The sequence below is a fragment of the Rhinolophus sinicus genome, chromosome 15, assembly GCF_057876585.1.
Source record: "Rhinolophus sinicus isolate RSI-liver-muscle chromosome 15, RSI-T2T, whole genome shotgun sequence".
NCBI classification, from domain to species: domain Eukaryota; kingdom Metazoa; phylum Chordata; class Mammalia; order Chiroptera; family Rhinolophidae; genus Rhinolophus; species Rhinolophus sinicus.
In genome coordinates this window covers 19,834,826-19,849,834 of record NC_142515.1, presented here as the reverse complement: position 1 = coordinate 19,849,834, position 15,009 = coordinate 19,834,826, and positions in this window count along the sequence as shown.

Genomic DNA, 15,009 nt, shown 5'->3' with positions numbered 1-15,009 from the left:
GAAGGTTCCTCAAAAAACTAAAAATGGAACTACCATCTGACACAGCAACCCCAACTTCTGGGTATATATCTGAAGAAAATGAAATCACTATCTTGAAGAGTATCTGCACCTTCATGCTCATGTAGCATTATTCACAATAGCCAAAATATGGGAACAACTTAAGTGTCTGTTGATAGATGAATGGATATTTAAAAATGTGACATATATATATATATATATATATATATATATATATATATATTAGTATATTATGTATTAATCGCATATATATTTAATCATATATATGATTATCGTATCTATCATATATAGATAAATATAGATATATAGATACATATATACAAAAATATATATTCATCATATATATCTATATAGATATAGATATAGATGTAGATCTCTATATATATAGAGAGAGATAGATATAGATATATGATGAAAAGAGAAAGATAAATCCTAGAAGGTTACTGGGGAGCCACCTGACATGGCTGACAGTGAAGTGAAGTAGGTTCTCAGAGGGTTTCTAGAATTCCCAGTTTTTAACACTAAGTAGCTGTGGGAATTTTAGCATGTTTCTTTGCATCTTCATTTTCTCTTTTGTAACATTTGTTACCAACTCTGATTTTTTGTGCAGATCTAAAACTTTTATGAGTTGTATTTGATTGTTCCTTTTTTTCCTAATCTCCCACATCCAACACAGGGTTTCCCATTCATTTTGATACCAACATAGTATATCTTGAATATCCCCATTGTTCACCATCTCCTCTACTTACCACCTGTGTCTAAGCCATGGTTACCTCCCTTCTGGACTTCAAAACTGGTGTCAGAAATGGTCTTCCCGCTTCGAATCTTGCTTTCCCTATAGTTAATTGCACACACAGCCTCTAGCGTATTCTTTTAAAAGAATAAGTGAGGTTCTCCAATAGATTTCAGTTATAATTTGAATAAATCCATATTTTTCACTATGCATTCACGGCCTTTTATGCCTTGGCTTCTGCCTACTTTTCTGTATTTTTCTCATACTATTCCCTTTATTTACAATAGTTTGTCATGCTGGTCATTTTTCTAACCTCCAAACATACTGAGCTAGCGCCCATCTAAAGCCTTTTGCTATTCTGTCTGCCTAGAACACTCTTCCTCAGGACTTCACCTTTTTATCCTATGAATCTTACAACTGAGGTAACTTCCTCAGAAAGATTTTCCCTGGTCACAAAATCTCATATATATTGCCCCTGCCTCACTATCATTACACTCTAACCCACAATCTCATTTGATGTTCTTCACAGCACTTACCAGTATCAGCAATTTTTAATAATCTATTTGTATTCAGTTTTGTTTTTTTTCCCTCCACTAAACCAGGAACAGATTGAGGGCAGGGAATTTGTTGTTCACTATTATTAGTCCCAGTAAAAATGTTCTTGAATGAATGAATAATAATTGAATCAGGAAAGAAGACTGGTAACAAACATTTTCTTAGCAAGAGATGCAACTAGATTTTCTGCATCACTCTAGCACCCAGAGATTTTCCTATTGTATAGCAAAGTATAGCCTTAATCATGTGAGTCAAGATTCTTCCATTAGATTAGTAATCCAACACTCACCATTGAGAAATGTATCTTTTGAATTATTTCCCAACATTAAAATTTAGATTTTGTTTGTCTCTGTTTCTTTTCAGGGGTAGAACAGTAATATTCTAATTACATCAAGTGTCTACTACTAGCCACCAGGCTTTATTTTGGGGAAACACTCATTTTCCTCACACTACTCGCCTTGTTTTGCAGTATTCAGTGAAATTCTCTTCATTGATACTCTTCAGTGACTCATATACCTCTCCTACCCTCAATTTGTTTTAAGGTGTTGACTTAAAGGAAGAAGACAGAATTTATTAGCACGGCTAGGACACCTCAATATTTCCTCTACTGTTACTTGAATTGAACACTGAGCCCCTTTTTTCACGTGACGAAAAGACCAAGAATTAGATACCGATTACAGACACGGGCAAGGTGACCTGGCAGGGAGCTAAGGACTGTGATTCTAGATTTAACAACGATTCAGACAGGAGACTAGAATAAGTTTTAAGACCCAAGACAAAAGAAATCTCTTTAGATTTTAATCTTTTAAACTAATTCTGACTTGAATCTCTGAACAGTACATTCCTGTCTTCTCACAGTCAGGGTAAGACCGCACTTGGTTGTGGTACCTGTGAGTATATTTACAAGGACTGAGAGGATCATTCTACATTGAGCATCTACTGGCTTAAGATAAAAGAAAGTCATCTTCCTTGTACACCAATGTTCTCCTTATTCTATTTATTTCCAGAAAAAGAATGATTTTAATATGAAAGGAGTGTTTTAAAGGGGCCATGAGGTTTTACTAAAAGAACTGCCAAAATCTAGCCTGCCATGACAAAGAACTACCTCTAAAGTTAAAGCAAAAACTACCATCTCCTCACCTCCTTAAACAGTTTGAAAACAAATAACAATGTATGCTTCTGACCACATTATTTCAAAACGGTCATGTGCTAGAGGCAGACATTTGAATTATCTTAGAACAAAGTTCATCAAAGACAATTTCAGTAAACTTCCATGCTGTAAGCACCCTTTCTTTCATAACAGCTAAATCCAGAGCTTTTCTGTAAAGCTGTAAAGGTTTATTGAGTAAATAATGCCCACTTTGCCTTGGTTTTAACCCATATTCACTTGACAAACACATAGAGGCATGGAGGGGGTGACTGACAGCATTTTGTTAAGAGCCTTCAAAGACATCCTTCCAAGGAAAAAATGCATTGAGACAATAACCCCATAATATTTTAAGTGCTTGTCATAATAAGGATATTTTGGAAACAAAAACTTTAGGCTAAATTAAGTTTAAAAATAATTTCAGTGTATATAAAATGGGTGAGGATGGATGGCTTGCGCATGGCACATGCTTTTTGTTTTTCCATATCATTTTTTCTTATTAAACTATTGATAGAATTTTCTAAAACATATGTCTCCTATGCAGTTAAAGCTAGACTAGACCAGAAATATTTTCCACCTCAATTAAAACCGAGAAGGATTTTATTGGACTAAATGATTCAGAAGGTACTAAAATATTGATTTCACTGTGGCATCCCTAAAAACTTCATGCAGAAAATTTACAGTTGGAATTGTGGAGCTTGCTGATATAATTTGTGTCATATTTGTGATCACTAATTTTCTAATGCTATTTGGGTGAAAAGTTTACCTCTCAGCATCTGCTATAAACTGCACAGCTTTTGGAATGACACAATTTCACTGGATTCCTCAAATCCCAATTTATACTTAAGTGGCTTTGCAGTGTACAGTCTGAAAATATAAGCATATGAATTCGTGGGTACAGTTGAGAGACTTTGGGATAGGGTAGAGCACATGTGCATAAACACAAAGTACAATTCAGGCCACCTTGCTGTGCCGAAGGGTCGCATGCATGAGCAAGGGCTGCACAAATTTGTTAGCAGTATGTCTACACAGACACTTTGAACCATGATTGTGTTGCTAGTAATCTTTGGCGACTAGTGAACTATAGCAATTTCATAATTGTTTTTTTTTTATATATGCAATATTTCTAACTCCAGAATTGATAACAAGAAGCATGTCCGATGGCAAAATATTGGTTTAAAAATTCTAATAATGGTCATGATTTATTAATGCGCTTGTCTACATTTGTTAGAGCTTTCTGTATATCTCAGTGGGAATCCCTTGATTTGTTGCCTGTGAATTGAGGAGAAAAGAGGCATGTAAATTACCACTATTTTGTATGCTGTCCTTACAAGAGCTTATGGGGGGCTGTGGTTTTGCTACCCCCAAATGAATTTGACCTTTCCATATAACTTAATTAATGACCAAAGCAAACATTTCCTGATGTGATTTAGTTGGGGCAAAGCCAAGGCTTGTAGTTTATATGGACATCCGTCTTGACAAATTTATGTGAAGGCTTAATTTTATAGCACTATCAATGGTATAGGAATACCAGCTTTATTTATACATCTCCCAATTACATCCACAGTCAGCAGGGTTGTGTGACCCAGGGTTATGCCAAGACTAATTAAAGTTCCGAATTCACTTGACTTTCTCTTCTCTCTTTTTACTATGGTAGAAAACAAATAAACAAAAGCATTCACACCATAGGGATTACTTATAAGTAACTTCATTAGGTGGTAAGGAGATGAGGTTGTTGCATTTTGCAACATTTGAATGCAGAAAAAAAAAGTGTACTCTCTACATGTTCCCAGAAATGAGGTTATAAAATTCTATAATAATTTCTACGTAGGAAAGCATATACGTTACCAGTAATATCCTTGGAACCATTGGAAAGATATGAAACAAGATTTCACAATGAGACTTGGACATTTTAGTCCAGGAAGAGCAGATGTACTCTTACTGGTAAAAACTGCATGGGTTCCTGAGTTCCATTTACAAATAAGACTATCGCGTTATCTTACAAACAACTTGAAAATGCTGGATAATGTAAAAAGATAAGTCATAGCAGGAAGATTTTTATTTTTAAAGTATGATTCAGTTGTTATTGAGGCATCTGGAACTTGCATTTCTAAAGTGAATACTAGATACTTAACTGTCTTAGAAGCCTATGTCTTGAAAATATTTAGCTTTGTCATAGTACATTTAATGTACAGAGATAGATAGATGATAGGTAGATACTAATAGCTAGCTAGCTAGCTAGATAGACAGATAGGGAAGCAGACACAGAGATAGACAGAGAGATTAAGACGCATGGAAAGACGGATTCTGGACAGAACCCTAACTTTTAGTACTAGTGTACTCACTGGGTACTCACTGAGAGTAAGGGCCAACCAAAATAAGACCAGCCCTAACAAAGAATTAAAGCCAACTCTAAATCAGCTTAATCTCTGACTGTATTACATTGATCCACCCTTTCAGTATCAGTCTGCCATAGCAAAAATAGTAATATATTATCTTTGAAAGAAGATAATATCCAAGGTGGTAAATTATTTTTATAATTTTTATACACAATACTCACTGTTTAATTTACCAGCTATAGTATGATATGCAACTAAATAAATGAAAAATGGAAAAATTTCATCAACATAAAGAGATCCAAATAATGAAATTCTTAGACATAGATGTAAAATATCTATAATTCGTATCCTAAAGAAAACATATGATGGAGTGAGGAATTTTAGCAGAGAAAAAGATGTATAAGTAAAAGAATCAAAAGAAAATTATCAATTTAGTCATAACTAAAGAGTATTAGTGAACTAGGTGAAAGTTTGGTAGAAAATATCCATTTAAAGTAGAGAGAGAGAGAGGCACTAGTCATAGAAGCGTTAATGATAAACTGCATATATTAGAAAGAAAAGTATTTATTCATTCAAGGACAGCATTAAGAAAGTGAAAGCTATAAAATAGGAACTATGTAATACAACAATCCAAAAAGGGCTTATAAACAAAACACAAAGAAGTTGTACTGGTCAATAAGAAATCCAAAAGAAAAATGTTTGAATAAGCATTTCACAAAAGAGAATATCCAAATCTCTCTCTCTCTCTCTCTCTCTCTCTCTCTCTCTCTCTCTCTCTCTCTCTCTCTCTCTCACACACACACACACACACACACACACACACACACACACACATCTAAGCATCAGTGATCAACAAGAAAACATGGTAAAATTATATTAAATTATACACCACATACAAGAAAACATGGTAAAATTTAAAAAGAGGGTTAATGCGATGTTGGATAACAACTATAATTGAAAAAAGTGAAAAAAAAGAATAAGTACACATAGAAAAAAAGAAAGACTGTTAAAGCACAATGCGAAGATTTTGTGAGAATGGAGAGCACCCACCTAGACCTCACATACACTGCAATGTTGTTGGGGGTATTAGTTGGCACTGTACTTTTGAAGAACTGTCTGGTGATATTTACCCACTCTGAATTTGTTCATGTCCTTTGTCTAGATTAGACTCCCCTGAGGGTGGACTTTAAGACAATTCTATTGTAGGAAATATCTGTAGAAGCACGGATAAGTGAAACAGTGTAAGGAAGGAAGCCAAGAAGAGTGTATGTATTTTATTATCAAGGACACATCAGTGAAGGCACCTGCAGCTTATTTTTACCAGGGAACTCTGGGAGACAGTGTATAGGATGCACCTAGATGAAAGTCAGTTATTTTTAAGGTTTACTAATAGAGGTATCAATCCCCTGACTTCTAACCTGCTGTGTGTGTGTGTGTGTGTGTGTGTGTGTGTGTGTGTGTGTTTGTGGATGAGCATATTGAATCAGGTTTAATGGCCTGAGAAGGCCCTCATGCAAAGGATAGAATAATGAGAAGCAAGTGGTTATAGGTAGAATATCAAGAACTTTTCCTCTACCCTATAACCCAGATAATCCATTTTTAGGTATATATCTAACGAAAATGCAAACATATTTGTGCATTAAAAGACATGTACAACTATACTTATAGCAGCAGTATTTTAACAACCCCAGACAGAAAAACTCAAATGTCCATAATAGTAGCACAGATAATATGTTGTATTATTTTATAATAGAATGTAAACAATGAGATTGAATGAATTGCTGTCTTATGAAACAATATAGCTGAGGCGAAAATATCAGACAGAGAGGAATACATAGTGTCTGGCTCCATTTACATAAAGTCAAAATCAAACAAAACCCATTTGTTAGATGTCGGGAAAGCAGTAGTTACCTTAAGAAAGGTGGTCTGTGTAAGAATGGTCAGGGATATCGGGCACCTTTCCACAGTGTGTGGAATATTCTATTTCTTGAAGAGGGTGGTGGTTATATAAATGTCAAATCTTTGTGAAAAGTCATTGTCATACACTTATTTGTGGCCTTTCTATGTATATGTTATCCTTAAATAAAAAGTTTATTTTAACAAATATAAATCATAAACCATTTAAGAACTAATGGCAAAATTGATTTCACATTCCTTCAGAAGGAGAAATTTTGACTTTTACCAGAAAGTTAATGCTGCATAGTTTAATTACATTTTTGAGCAATTCAATTGGTGGGTACTAAAGGATTCAGAACCTCTGTCTGTGATTAGATGAGAATAGTCTGGAGAAATGACTAAGACATGGCAAACGTTAAACCTTCATTATCATATGTTCTCTTTTACAAGTCCCTAGCTTTAACCCTATTTTTATATTTCCTTTAACAGTCCCATAGTTTGGAGCAATTGGCTGGTTTTTGTGAAATCCATTTTATTATAAGAGAAAAAGAAAATGTCTTTGTTTCATCTGATCAGTTCAGTTCTTAGGTATCCTTTGTGCAACTAACACCCCCCGCGCAAATACCCTTTCTACACATATTACACCTCTCTCCAGAAGCTGATTTCTAGGCAGCTAAGATTGCACTGCTATATGTTTCTTACAGAAACGTAATATATGTTTTGTCCACTATCGAGTACAAAGATATGCTCTTCATTTTCTTCCTAAAAGCAATCCTAGACAGGATAAGCAGAGTTATCTGGGTTCACATATAAATGGAGACAGAGCTTAAGTATTTTTAGAAGTGTAGTCAAAGCCAATAGGAGCTGCTTCAGAAATGCAAATGAGAATAGCATTGCCAGAAGGCTGATGTAAGAAAAAAAGTATGGGCATGTAGCATGCTATGCTGCCAGAGGTTACATTTGTGATTTTTCTCATTTCTGAGAGAGGGGTAGTAGAAAATCTCTTTAGACTAGTAAAAATATCCTTTCATCACACACTCCAACTGCTCAAGTTTATAGAGAGGTTTATAATATTTACACATATAACTGCCAGTCGTCCGACGGTCAAGTATAGATTTCCGTATTCTTTCCAGAACAGAATACAATAAGGACTAGAGAGAGGTGGAAGAAGGGAGTATAGGGGAGAATAAATAATTTTTCTCTACCCTTCTAGGTTCTTGGCTGAGAATGTATATACACATACAGATTAACATGAGAAAAGCAACAGAAGTTTAATAACAAGTATAACTCCTGTATACATGGAAGAGACCCAGGAAAACTGAATAACTCCCCAAACTGGTCCAAGACTTCAGCTTAAATACCATCTACATCTAAAGCCAAAGGTTGGGGAGAAGGGCAGAGACTATTATGAAAAACACAGTAAAAGGGTAAGGTTGTTATGCAGACTTAGGTCCATGCCTTCTCCACTGATAAGAGTTTCTAGAGATTTAGTCATCCTTCTCTTCCTGGTACAGAGAGGGTGACACCCTAACAAATAGCAATCTTCCTTCTATTAATAAATGTAAATACCTCTTATAAAAGGTTAACTGGCTTTTCAGAGCTTTCCCTGTATCTGCTATTTCTTAAAAAAATAATCTAAAATAATTTTTATGCCTAAATGGCATATTTTGGGGTGGCAAATACTGCTGTCCTTCAGGAGCAATCAAAGAAAGATAAAAGCATGGATGAGAGCACATAAGTTGAAATCAACAGTTTGGGTGTGTGCTAATAGAACAAGGGGTGCTGAGCCATAAGAATTCTTTGTTTTTAGCCAAAAAGAAAATTAAGCATTGAAAGGAATAGATAGTCAGCAAGGGAATCAATATGGAACTGCTTAATATTCAGTCCTGCACAAGCTACCAGGAGGACATAAATGCCTGTGAAATTACAGTTGCTTTACGGTTTGTATTCCAATGGTTAACATTGTTAAATATAAACTCATCTTTTTGTTCTAAATGCTGGCAATTGAGATAAAAGAGAGAAAATTACTTGTATTAGAGAGACCTAAAGAGAATGGGATGGAGTTTGGGAGATATTTCGCTTCGGAGGTAACTTTTAATGGAGATTGGTTGGATTTTCCCACCTATGTTTTGATCTATTTTGGGACATTTAAATATGCAACAGTGTCCCTTCTTCCATTCTCATCAAACCTCACTTCAAATTTCTGTTTTAAAGGAAAAGGTAACAGTGAAATGGGAGCTTTGCCAAAAGAGATGAGATGTGAACATTTATTAAAAATGCATAAGGTTAAAAATAATTTGAGGCCCAATGAAAGGTATCTTAGTTTTTCAACTGGGCAATGTTGGATTCTATCATCTCAGGTGACAATGATAAGAAATCTAACATGACAGCCTTAATGGCTGGTCCCCTCAGCTTGACTAAACTTTGGACAGGTTTCTTCTTGACTATAGGCCTTTGACCTCCCTTTTCTTAGAGGATTTATTTTTCAAAACTTGGAATTTTAAATTGTTTCTTTGCCCCTTTGAGATAGAAATCTTCTACTAACTAGGGATGTTTCTCAAGGTCCTGGGAGTAATCCATTTGAAATATAATTATGAAGAAAGGTAAAACCCAATCTTCCAGATTGTGAGGGGAGGGGCACCTAATTCTGATAAGTGCCAATTAGCAAACTTGTTTGGGCTAATCATGTAGACCCGCCTTATACTGCGTGTCCTCCAGTAATTTTACACTAGCTCATCTCAAGGCTTAAACATTGAAGTTGAGTTTAGTGTCCCGCCTCTATTGCAATAGTCTTGAATAAAGTCTTCCTTGCCTTTTTTAACTGGTCAGGTGCAATTTTTCTTTTACAAAATCTTACAGAATGTTGCTGTTAGAATAAATGCATTTGAAGAAAGCAGAGATTCTACAAATTATGCGGTTGCAGTTTACGCTGATATTGGAGAGCCCCCACTCCACAACATGGGACAATGTAGGATACCATACGATATTTAGAAATGTAGTGGCACCATGCAATATTTAGGAACTCCTACAGTTTAAAGATGGGGATTTCTTAAAGGTTTGGATAGGGATCTAGCTAGAATTTGTATTTCTGATTTAAAACAAAACAAAACAAAAAACTAAACTGAAAGAAGGGGAAATAACATAACTGGGGCGGTTGGAGAACAAAGTCTAAAAGGGCTTTTTGATTCTATAAATGATACTAGCTTCAAAAATTGATTTCTTCCAGAAATTCAAAGTTCTTACCCACTATTAACATTGATATTAACAGCCTCTTTTCTGATCACGTCTTTCATGTACATGGAGAAAAGCTGTTCTCCAACCTCACCTTTGCTTCTTACATAACTCAGGGTACAATCCTAATCTTCCTTTCCCTTGTATTAAGAGCCCTTAAAACATTTCTTGTCCTATCAAATAGTAAGGCCAATAAGCACAAAGACGGTGTTGTCTTATTCTTAATAGTACCTTCAAATGTTCCCCACGTAATGAATATTTCTGAATAAATTAATTCCAAAGTTGAATAGTCCCAAATTTGTTTCATGACTTTGTCATTGGCTAACAGAAATGTCAATTCCTTAAATTTTCATTTGTTTAAAATATTTCGCTTTAGAAATGTACTTTTTGGGGTTTAAATGAGCTGTTATTGCATATTCAAACAGGAAGTTATTTGTTTGATTTATCTTTTTAATAGAGAGTGAGAATCTATTCCAAGTCATCTGTTTTCCCCTCTTCCCCAGTTGATTGTAGTTAAAGGCCACACTAAGAAAAATCAGTCTTTTAAGATTAATGATACAACTCTTATCTATAGAACAGGGAAAGTTAAAGCATCCATACAGGGACTAAACTCGTAGTGACCAAAGAACCTCTAACAAAATAAACCATTTAAAGCATGGATTTACTACACTGGCTTTTTCCTTCTCTTATCATTGAGAATGTTATTCTTATGTATAAATGCATATACTACACAGAAAGCCCCACACCATCAGGCTGTGCTATATTATATCATCGTACCAGTTGGGTTGTGTTTACTAAGTATATCAGAAAGCTCCACTACACCAATTTAACAATAGCAGGTAATTTTCACTCATAACAAGACGTCTAGAGGTAGATAATGAAGAGTTATTGCAGTACCTCAGTGATATTATCATAAATGAAGACTCTTTCTGTCTTTGCCTTTCTTGACATTCTAATGTCTGTCCTCTTTCTTACCTCTTCCTGGTGACCATATAACTGCTTCCCTTGGCAATATAGGCAGGAGGGAAGAGAAAGGGAAAAAGAGAGGGTCCAAGCCAGTCATCTCTGTCCGTTTTAGTAAGTAAGAGAAACCTGTCCTGAATGCCCCACCCAGAGTGTCCCACTGACTATCATTGGCCAATTCTATACCAGTTATAGGCCACGTGTTAGGAGAGGTAACATGTCTGGATTAGAGCATCATGATTTATTCCCTGGAGCTGTGAGAAAGTCCTGTCACCCTGAGATGAAGGGATATCTAGAGCCACCTGAATAAATCTGTTTTTTTTAAAGAGAAAAATGAAAGTGGGGAGGTTTGGATCTTGTTTGAGCAGTAAATACTGTTTACCACAACTTTTCTTTTAAATACCAACATTGACTGAGAACTTACTATAGTAAGGTAGTATAAACTTTACCTGAATTAGCTTATTTAATGCTCACAACAACTCTATAAAATAGGTATCTGTATCTCCAATTTACAGATGAGGAAACTGAGTAGTAAGAGTTTTATCAATCTGTCCATGGTCTTACAGTTAAAAATGAAAAGAGCCTGGATTTGAACTCTATCATGTTAGCATAATGCCTACTACTTTTCCACATTGACTAATTTTATTCTAAGTGCTATTTGTGGCTTAATGACACAGGTACAAAACCTAGGCTGATTTTCTGTTATATGATTTTAGGAAGAATGCTATTTCCAGCAGAGAAACCAACATTTTTCCAAACTCATTTTGATTTGTGAAGCATCTAATAGAGATTTTTAGAAGTAGTTACATATGAAGTATCCCTCCTTTTTTAGTTTCAAGTGTTGAAAAAACCCAGGTCCGATAGATAGCTCTTGATTTACATTGAATTCTACAAATCTTAATGGACTGTCCACTGTGGGGCAGAAACCACAAAATTGGAGCTTGATAAAAAATACTCTCGCCATGGAGACAGGCTCATAAACAAATAACTATGACACAACAAACAGTATCATAAAGAAATGTACAATTACACTAACTTTGACACATTTACCTGAGACTAATCAAGTTTTGTAGAAGCAGAATCTCGACAAATTAGAAGCTGTAGTAGGTTTAGATACCTTTTAAAGCATGGGTATATTGAATTTACAATCAAAGAAAATTGATGCAAATGGCAAGAACTACAATGAATCTTTTGATTTGAAGGAAAATTATTGAAATATGAATCACTATCAGCATCAGAACTTCAGTGCTAAAAACTACTGTTGTAGTGGTTTAAAATTCTAAAATTTGAATACAAAATACGTAGCTTCATGATCAAATTTTACTTAGCTCATGAAAGGAGCTTGAGAACAAATGCATTATAAGCTCATGCATATGTAATTGACTGTAGAGGTATGTTGGATTTTGTACCTTTATATGATCATCAAAACCTAATGCAATCTATAGATATGTGATAAAGCAAATATAACAAATTGTCAATTATAGAATGTACATGATGGGTACATGGATGTTTATCATGCAATTTTTTCAAGATTTCTTTATGTTTGAAAAACTTTATAATAAAATCTTAGGAAATAAAAGCAATACAGTATGTCCCTTCAGGAAGACAGTGAATTACCAGGACATGTAATTAACATATGTAGCTCTTGCATTTGGGCAAAGTTGACTATTGTTCTGTATTTGGGGCTATGTAGGTCAAGACACTTGGCTCAGGTTTAAACTAATCAGATAATCTAGTCCAATCCTTTAGCCATAGTTATCAGGTCAGTCAAAGACATGTATACAGAGATAGACTATTAAGAGTGAAGTTGATTGAAGTCTGCTGGGGAAGGAAGTTTCCTCACTCTTTTGAGAAAATTCTGGAACCATCTGTCTCTCAGGTTGTGGAACAAGAAGCCCATGTTTACAGGAATTGTTGAGAAGCCAAGGCAGAAGGAGAGTAGGTCCTTATTGCTGCTACTATAGAGGTGCTAAATTAAATCATCTTTATTCTTTGTCTTTTCCAGTTAAACATACAAATAAATCCATTTTAATTTATTCCAGTGTACATTCTATTGAATTCATATTGTTACCGAATTCATATGTGAAGTCAACACAATGTTCATAGAACCCTGTGCAAGCTGTATCTGCATGCTGCAATGGCAGGTGATGTTTTTGCAATGTTGATTTTCGATAAAGATTGTGATGTAGTTGAATTGTATCCCCCCAAAACAAGATACATTGAGATCCCAATCCTGGTGCATCAGAATGTAGCCTTGTTTGGAAATATCATGTTTCCCCAAAAATAAAACCTAGCCGGACAATCAGCTCTAATGTGTCTTTTAGAGCAAAAATTAATGTAAGACCCAGTATTATATTATATTATATTATATTATATTATATTATATTATATTATATTATATTATACCTGGTCTTATATTAATTTTTGCTCCAAAAGACACATTACAGGGGATTGTGTGGCTAAGTCTTATTTTTAGGATAGCATCTTTGCAGATATAATTAAGTTGAGATGAAGTTATACTGCAGCAGGGTGGATCCCTACTATGACGTGACTAATGTCCTTATAAAAAGTGGCCACGTGAAGACAGACACACACTGAGAGAATGACCCATGACAACCAAGGCAAAGATGGGAGTTGTAGGGCTGCAAGCCAAGGAACGCCAAAGAAGGCTGGAAAACCGCCAGAAGCTGGAAATAGACAAGGGAGGTGCTTTTCAGGTCTCAGAGGGAACATGGCCATGCCAACACCTGGAGTTTGGACTTCTAGCCTCCAGAACTGTAAGACCAAAAGTTTCTATTGTTTTAAACCACCCAGTTTATGGTACTTTATTACAATAGCACTAGGAAAACAATACAGACCATTTTAATTACTTCTTATTATGAGAAGAATATTATCAATAGATAACAAGGTTTAATGTATATCTTAGGACTTCTTACATCTATTGGGAGGAAATCACCACTTGGGAAGAAAAGTCTAATTCTGTAGGAAAGAGGACACCTTAAGTCCTCACAGCTCAGAGCTTCTTAAAAATAAGGTTTAGAGAAGGAAAGAGAAATTAATTTACTTAATAGTGCTCCTTATTTTATGTTACTGAAACAATTCCAATGAGAAGTACGAAAGGCTTTTTATTGTCATATCAGATTTACATGGTAAAATTTAATGTACTTCTTGTCAGCTTTAAACACTGAAAATATCAATAAAATGTCAAATTATATTTGACTTCGAACCCAAGTGGTTATAAAAACGCAATACAAATTTACAATCATTTAGTCTTCCCCTTTTCCCACAATAAAATCCCATTTCATTCTTTATGGAAAGCTAAACTTATTTTGCTCAAAGCTGGCAATGTATTAGTGCTTACATCAAACCTGAAGTGTGTTTCTCTTAGAAATCAATGGTAGGCCTGGAACGAAGACCAAACTTTTTAATTATGGCTTTGAAATAATGTAATTGTGGTTTTTAATGCCCCGTACATCTGCTTGAAGAATTATATGAGTTTGTTCAAAGATCTGGAAGCAATAAAATTAATTTTTTGGAAAGTGAGCCAGCAAAGGGATACCGATGATGTTAATTGAAGTGTACAGCATAATATCTCTTAGTGCATTTTGTGATCTATCTTACACAAGGAAGATCTTGCTCAGGGTGTCAGCAGGAACTGCTTCAAAGGAGGTTTTGTTGGCCTTCTGTTCAGATATCTTCTTTTCTCCCTTTCCTTCCTCATGTTCCTGGTTTTGGAACAATTCATTCTCTCTTGGTGGAAGGATTCAGCAGCATGCAGCTGAGGTTGTTCAGTGCTGTTTATGAGGGTTGGCGGCCCTGCCTGTTTTACAGATTTGGGTTTTTAGGCAAAGTCCATGTCAGTGATGAAGAACTGCAGTCATTGCTTTCAAGCCAGCACAGCTAACTGGGTTGTAGTCATGACCGAAAGAAAGTAAAGGGTAAAACAGGAAAATTTCACAAGAGAAGAGGAAGAATGCTGGAGAGAGCAAATAAGGAGAGACCCCTAGAAGCTTCTGTTCTAGCACCTTTTCTTGGATTCCCAAAGAAAGCTTCTATACTATTTTGGGATATTCACATCTCCAGGTCATAAACTGCTCAAAATAAAAATTAAAAATCAAAACTAAGTC